Source organism: Babylonia areolata, chromosome 26 (genome assembly GCF_041734735.1).
Source record: "Babylonia areolata isolate BAREFJ2019XMU chromosome 26, ASM4173473v1, whole genome shotgun sequence".
NCBI classification, from domain to species: Eukaryota; Metazoa; Mollusca; class Gastropoda; order Neogastropoda; family Buccinidae; genus Babylonia; species Babylonia areolata.
In genome coordinates, this window is record NC_134901.1 from 28,849,373 (window position 1) to 28,857,356 (window position 7,984).

Below are 7,984 nucleotides of genomic sequence, written 5' to 3' on the forward strand. Positions count from 1 at the left end.
GAGATGAATGGCGGGCCGGCGCAGTTCAAAATTGACGGGAAAGCAGAAAAAGAAATCCAGAACACAGCAAGTTTGATGTAGATCGGGGCACACACATACATCCATTGTTCGAAGGAATCCATGATGAAACACTCTGCAGAATTTGATTACACAATATTAAATATAACCAACACAATAACACAAAAATATTGAGAGCTAGAATCGCTCAGCCTGTTAGGCGTGCGACCTTCACCCCTTATTTATGATCACGAGGGAGAAAAATTGGTACATAGATATTATAGAGATAGATATCTTGATAGAAGATGTTGATTATATAGATCAATTTCTACAACGGCCCACCAGCGAAATTATTCTGGAATCTGGACATTAGCCTGGAGTAGTCGGTGTCAGACTGAAATCAATATGAACCAAGTTTTCTCTGATGAAAAGCGATCATTTTAGATACAATGATATTGTCATCCGAAAGGTCAACCATTTAATATTGACAGGGAAAATGCGCGTTAGTGTCTTTAAAAAAGAAAAAAAAGCCTATATGTCAAATATTTAAACAAATAAAATAACTGTGATGTGGATACTTAAATATAGCGTCATCAGGATACTTGTATAGCGCTATATTGATATGGAGACCAAGCTCAAAGCGCTTTACATACATAAACGGAGTCATTTGCACAACAGGCTGCCTACTTGAGCTGACTGGGAGCTGCCACTGGGCGCTCATCATTCGTTTCCTGTGTCATTCAAGCAGGTTTCACACACACACACACGCGCGCGCGCGCACGCACGCACGAAAAAGGAAACCTCAGAAAAATATAACCAAACATCGTACGTCAAAAATGACGTTTATACATGAACACGAAAAGACATTCGTGTGTTTTTTGCTTTTGCCTTCTGGTTCTTTCCAGTTTGCTATTATTGGTTGTTGTTGATGATGTGGTGGTGTGTGTGCGTTTTTGTGGTTTTTCGTTGTTGCTGTTGTTGCTGTTTTGTCTTTTCTTCTGTTGTTTTTTTTTTCGGCCAGTGAAGAAGTCCAGGTGGTGCACAACAAGGAAAAAAGGTGCGTCTTGAACTGTATGCAATTTAGGCAAAAAACAACAACAAAAAACAATAACACAAAATTAAAAAAACAAAAACAATATTGTTAATGTTCTATCCTCTCATGTTAGCACTAATAACTGGACAAGTCAAATTGCGGGGTCAATATTGCTATTGCTCTGATAATGCCGATTCGCAATTGTTATGAATTGATGATGACTCTCTCTACATGTGTCCAGATGACAGTCTGGATGCGTGTTGTGTTATCGTGTGCTAAGAGATTACCGTTATCTGCTGTCAAACTAAGTCATGGAAAAGCTTCCTTGACCACTCCTGGACGAACCGTGTCACTATGCTGATGAACAATACGAACGGCCGTAGCGAAGAGATAAAACATAGGCACGACACAATTAGCGTGAAGTGTTGGGACATGGTGATAAAGCAACCATGGCATTGCTGTCTCGCGACGTTTAATCAGTGGCTCACGAAAATATGTCTCGACCCCGTTTTGACGAAGCCGACTTGTAATTTGAACAAACTTGAACAGATAGCGCGCGGGTGCCGTGGCAGTGTTCAACAGTGATCCACAGTGATCCGAGATCGAGGCTTTACTGTTTCAACATGGTGGTGTGTCCTTTGGAAAAGCTTTCACTCCAGTTTTAATCCTCACCCCCACCCAGGTAAAAGAATACCGGACCTTAAACCTTTATTTTATTTATCTAGACATCTTGCTATATAGCAAGTAAATGTGTGTAAACCAGTGAACCTTTTTGGTTGATTGATTAGTTGATGGGTAAATTCAGTTGATTGACCGATTGGTTTATTGATGAATGTGTTGTTGAATCAACTGATACGTGTTTGATATGATTATTGATAAATGAAGTTTGGTTTGATTCATGAACTGGCTGATCAGTAGGTGGTTGACACATGTAGCCAGTTGGTGTGTGTGTGTGTGTGTGTAAACAGCATGCTTGTGAAGGAGAAGAATGGGGGGAAGGGGAGGGGGGAATCACTTCTCCTAACCCACTATGACTCGGCGTATAATTCTTGTGCATTTCAGCTCACTGCAGTCCCTGGGTACACCCAGTTCGTCCATTGTCTCATTGTCATTTCCCCAACAAAACCGATAACAGCCGACTTCTCAAACAGAATTAAGACTTCATAATTATATTTGTTTATTGTTTGGATTTAGAAAAGTTATTCTTATTTATTTATTTATTTATTTATTTATCTTTTATTCTTTTCTTCTTTTTTTTCTTCTTTTTTTTTTAAGGGGAACCAACTTAAAAATGTTTCATGGTGGTTACCCAGGCACAGTGCTTTCACAGTGTCGTTGCGTGATCTAGAATGGTTTCAAAATCTCCGTTGGCCATATCAAGTGAGCGTCGACATTAAACCAAACTCTGACAAACAAAGCCATTAGGCGACGCTGGTTGTTATATATTTATTTATTTATCTATTTATTTTTAGGAAGGCAGCGATTAAATAGCGATAGGACTCAAACAACTTGAAGGCGAACGCCTGTGTAACGACCCAAATCGCCCACCCTCCCCCCGCCCGCCTTCTGTAGGCCCCCCGGGGGAAATCTGGGACATCTCGCCCCCACCCCCCACCCCCCACCCCCGTCCCCCCAAACCCCCATGTTGTTTCGGTCTCCATCTGACTTCACCAAAGCACCCGTCCCATAACGTTCACCACCCCCTCCTGGCCACTAAAATTGTTTTGTACATTTCCTGCATGCATGAGAGAGAGTGTGTGTGTGTGTGGTGTGTGTGGATGTATGTGGTGTGTGTGGATGTGTGTGTGTGTGTGGGGGGGGTGGGGGTGGATGTGTGTGTATGTGGATGTGTGTGTGTAGATGTGTGTGAATGTGTGTGTGTATGGGGGGTGGGAGGTTGGTCGTGGGAGGGGGGTAGAGAGAAGAGTAGGATAAGGGAGGGGGGAGAGAGAACTATTTCTTTAAAGATGTTTTGAAGAATATGAATTGCTGCGTGTCTTTTCTCAACAAAACCTTCTGGAATTGTGCTCTGGGGTATATGCCCAAACGGGTCATCCTGATGTTCTTCCAGGTCTGTGTTCTCCTCAAATTACTATCACTTTCAGCTAGGTTAAAATTCCCTTGGGTCTGTGTCGCCAGGATCTGCAGTCTCCTGAAATGATTGTTTTCTGGGGTTTTGTTCCCCCCAGGTATATATTCCCGCAAGTTTATGGCCACTAGGGAGGGTGTGCAGCCCACTGATCTAAAAATAGTGTATACATGTCAATGTGTGCAGTCCGCTTTCGTCGTGGACTTTTCGTCGCTCGCTGAGCGAGAGTATCAGTATCAGTAGCCCAGGGAGGCGTCACTGCGTTCGGTCAAACCCATATACGCTACATCACATCTGCCAAGCAGATGCCTGACCAGCAGCGTAACCCAACGCGCTTGAGAAAAAAATTAATTAAATTACATAAACGAATAAAGAATTAAAAAAAGAAAAGAAAAGATAAATACATAAAAATACTACTACTACTACTACTATTTATAATGCGCAAAATCTTGATGAAGTCAACTCTAAGCGCACAAAAAAGACAATGATGATAAATGAGCAAATAAATGTAAAACAAACACACACACACACACACACACACACACACACACATTACCCTGCACCCCCTACACTTACACCCTCGCGCATGCACACTCGCACACAAACACACACATACACACACGCACAGAGGCTGCCACTGATTGGCCGCAACACAGGTGGGAAAAGATCTCTGATGCCAAGAACGTGACGTCTAGTGTGTTGCTCAGTCTATTGTATATGGAAAAGCCCACAGAGACTCTATTCCGTTTTGAATAAATTTGCGCAATGTTGGTTTGGAAATTATGCCGATATTCGTTTGATTTGCAAAGCATCGTGCTCTACCTTTCATGCTAGACTTACGGCCGCTCCCTCTCTCTACCTTTATTTCTTTGAGGCAGTCGATGGTGTGATGGCCTTGTACCTGTTCTTTTTGGTACTCTTTGACTTTTCTGAGGATTTCCGATTTTCCTAGATGTAGGCCGCTCGATGTTGTTGCGTTACCAGCAAGTCTGGCAACTCGCTCATTTCCCTTAACACCTGCATGTCCCAGGCAGTATGACCATGTAAGTTTTTTATTCTGAAAGTTGCGCATTGCCTCATGCCACTCTGGGCTTCCCATTCCACTTTCAATTTTCTGTTTGAGGTTCATTGAGTCCGTTAGAATCATGGCATGTTGGTTTCCGCACATGTTGATAGATGATAGCCACTGGAGGGCATGTGTCACAGCTTCAACTTCCATCGTTAGGCTGGAGGTTGTGACTTTGTAGGCAGCATTGTCTTCCCTAATTGTTTTTCCATTTTGTTTCGCAGTGAATCCCCAACCAGATTGGTCTTTGGTGACTGAGCCATCTGTGTATATGATGAGGTCCTCTTCTTTACTGTTTTCTTCTATGAGTAGCTTCACTTCTGCACCAGTTTTGCCCTCTGGCCATTCCCGACAATGTCTTCCTAGAGTGGGTGAAATGGCTGTGTTGAATAGATGGTTGAGGTTTTCGGAGTTTTCCTCCCATTCTTTTGTTTCTTTCAGGTCTTGTAGTCGGCATACTAGCTGGATTGTGTCTTCAGCTTGCCCCATCCATGATCTTCCTCATCCTAGACGGCTGCCGTTTGGTTCCTTGACTGCGTCATGCAGTGGGTTTTGAGGGTTTTCTAAGAAGAGGGTTTTCTAAGAGCGAGAAGTAGGTCATATGACAACATCCGTAGCCCACCACCTTAGCCGGCTTCTCTGGGTGTGCACTGGTTTTATTCGGACAACTTTTCGGCAGAGTTTATAAATGGATCAATTCGAATACGCAATGGCAGATATATGACAAGAAACACGCTCAAAGTAAACATAGAATACGAAAGCAAATAATGGGTGTAATTATAAAACCAAACATATCTTGTAAACTTGCAAAAATAAGCACAGAAAAAAATCCTTTCCTGACGATTTCAACGACGAAGTCTTAACTCTTTCCATACGAACGGCGAAAGAGACGACGTTGACAGCGTTTCACCCCAATTACCATCATCAAAATATTGCAAGCGGAAGGCTCTTATACTGAAGACGTGCATATTGACAAAAAATACCACAATTCTGACGACGGAAGCTAAAGGTTGGGTCATTCAGACACCTACTGGACATCCGAGGGGTCTGTGTAGAGGAGAAGAGAGGACTGGCCGTACTGAGTGAGTTAACCTTTCGGTGAACTGGAAATAAAAAAGGAAATAGAGACGCGCATGCGCACGCGGTTCTCCCTAAAAGTATCCAGGGAACCCCGACGAAAATCTGATGAAAACGGGGGCTGCACACCCTCCCTAATATCTGTCGTGTTCGGCTATGCAGTTACTCAAAACTACTGGGTGGGTAAAGTTAAGATTTGGACTGCTGGTACGTGTGTTTTGGGATGTTTTGTCGTGGATTTCCTGTCTCTGTTCTGATCCCGCATTCATGGCTCCGACCTCTGTACTTTTGATCAATTTCTTTAAGCTCCGACCGATTTAGGGAAGGACCCCGTATTCAACTGTACACGTCATCATCCCTCCCTCCTTGGATTTCATAAAATCTGCAGTCGTGAGAAATATTTACTATCTATCTATCTGTCAGTCTCTCTATCTAATTCTTCCATTGCTCTTCACAGATTCAGTACTCTCTCTCTCTCTCTATATATATATATATATACAATGTATATAATAGAATAGAATAAGTATCTATCTATTTATCTATTAATCTCCATTTGTCTATATATCTGTCTATACACTATATATATATATATATATTATAATCTCCATACAGTATACACATACATATATACATATAAACATATATGTGTGTGTGTGTGTGAATGCGCGCGCGCGCTCTTTTTCATTTTATTTTGTTTCTTTGTTTCAATTCATTTGTTTTTGTTGTTTTCTGTGGTAATTTGTAGGCTTTCAGGGGCCTGATCATCGCGCTGGGTTTACGTAAACGTTGGTCAGGCATCTACTCATTATTTTTTTGTAGGTTTACATATATGTACACACACACACACACACACACACACACACACACACACACACACACACACACACACCCTAAACAAACCCATATATATATATATGGGCTTGTTTAGGGTTTTGTGTGTGTGTGTGTGTGTGTGTGTGTGTGTATATATATATATATATGGGTTTGTTTAGGGTTTTGTGTGTGTGTGTGTGTGTGTGTGTGTGTGTTTAAATAGCAGAAGCAGTGTGGTGTAAATGGAATAGTAGCCTCCCAGAAACTAAAGCTGAAACTGGGAGTGTTAGAAGATTCCAGAAGACAGGTGAGACCAGTTTTATTGCATCGTGGAATTGTTGGCATGTGTGTCGTCGACCAATCGTGCAGGGCGCGCGTGTTTGAGGGCAAGGACTTTTTTTGTTGCTGTTTTCATGTCGTCAGCAACGTCGCAATGCGAACACCAAAGATAAAGGAGAGCTACAGGTAGAAGATCATTCATTTGCAACATATTAATTCTGCTCAACTCAAAGTGCGCGCACATGTGTGATGTGTGTGTATGTGTGTCTGTGTGTGTGTGTGCGTATGTGTGTGTGTGTGTTCTGAGAGAAAGAGAAGGTGTGTGTGTGTGTATATATGTGTGTGCGCGCGCGCGCGTGTATGTGTATGTGTGTTTACTTCACTCGCTAAAGATATTTCGTAATTGGCTAGAACTTTAAAGTTTCAATTTTAGCACACAACACATGTATGTAACGGGATAAGTAAAGATCCCACAGCTTGCTTGTAAAACTGAAAGTCTAAGGTCAGACGGCCGTCTTCAGTATTATCAAAAAGAAATAGTGTATCAGGAGCTAATGCACTGACACGAATAAACGTTTTACCGGAAAACAGGGATACTGAGGAAACATAAGTATATGAATGGTCACGTAACTGTTCCACATTAACAGGCGCTTCGTGAAGAAATATCTGTTCTGTAACGAAAATGGGGAGGGGCAAGGGAGGGCGCGGGGGGGGGGGGGGGGGGCGCATGACGTTCCCTACAAAGCAACCACTACAGTAATTCAAGTTACAAAACATGTCTTATGGCTTGACCTTCTTGAAATCATCTTTGTTGTTTCAGACAGCTTGACATATTTCAACAGGATACAGGGCATGTCGATGTTCACCCAGTCAGGTCCATATTCCTTCAGGTCTAGGATTTACGTGCTCTTAGGTCTATGCCCCTCATCCCCCATTCCTCTGTGGGTCTATAGGCTTAGGTCCATATTTTCTCAGGTTTCTCTTTCCTAAGGTCTATATTCCCCAGGCCTATCTATGTTCCCGTTTGCCCATACATGTATTTGTTGCATCATACATATGCTTTTGGGTAGAGGTTGGCTATGGTCAGTAGTGGTCAGTGGTCAAAACTGGTGTAAAAGTACTAATATAGCATAAGAAAGTACTCATGATGCAAACCGATGTTGACATAAAGCAAGCTGTACGCGTGTGGGTTGTGGTCAGTGCTGATCAGTGAATACTCAAAGGAGGTCAAGATGTCTTCATATTGTATAAAACGTGATAAAACGTCACATTCTGGAAGTTTTTGGTCAGTGGACAGTTGTCACCAGTGGCCAGTAATGGTCAGACATGCTAGCTAATTGATAAGCCAAATCCTAGTACTTCAATAACCATCACAAAATGATAAAATAAAAACAGTGTGTGGTCAGCAGTGTTAAGTTAGCAGTCGAAATCCTGCCAAACGTGATGATAATGCACACACTTGATAGGGCAAAAAACTGAACACTTTTGGGTAATTGGTTTCTTGTGAGCATTGGGACACATTTTCAGAAGTGTTGATGGGGCACCGATCCAAAACAGCATGGTGAAGGGCGCGGGGGAAGGGGGGGGGGTGGGTTGGGGGGTGGGTGGGAGGGGGGTTGGGGTCCCAGAA

At 42.6% G+C, this 7,984-nt stretch overlaps 1 protein-coding gene across 1 annotated transcript in view; it reads left to right on the forward strand.

Moving 5' to 3' along the window:
• The first annotated feature begins 1,513 nt into the window (after positions 1–1,513).
• Positions 1,514–7,984, forward strand: part of LOC143300510 (uncharacterized) — a 58,931-nt gene continuing 52,460 nt past the window's right edge. The window contains exon 1 of the mRNA XM_076614239.1: positions 1,514–1,712. The gene's annotated coding sequence lies outside the window, so the exon portion shown is untranslated. The remainder of the gene's footprint in view (positions 1,713–7,984) is intronic.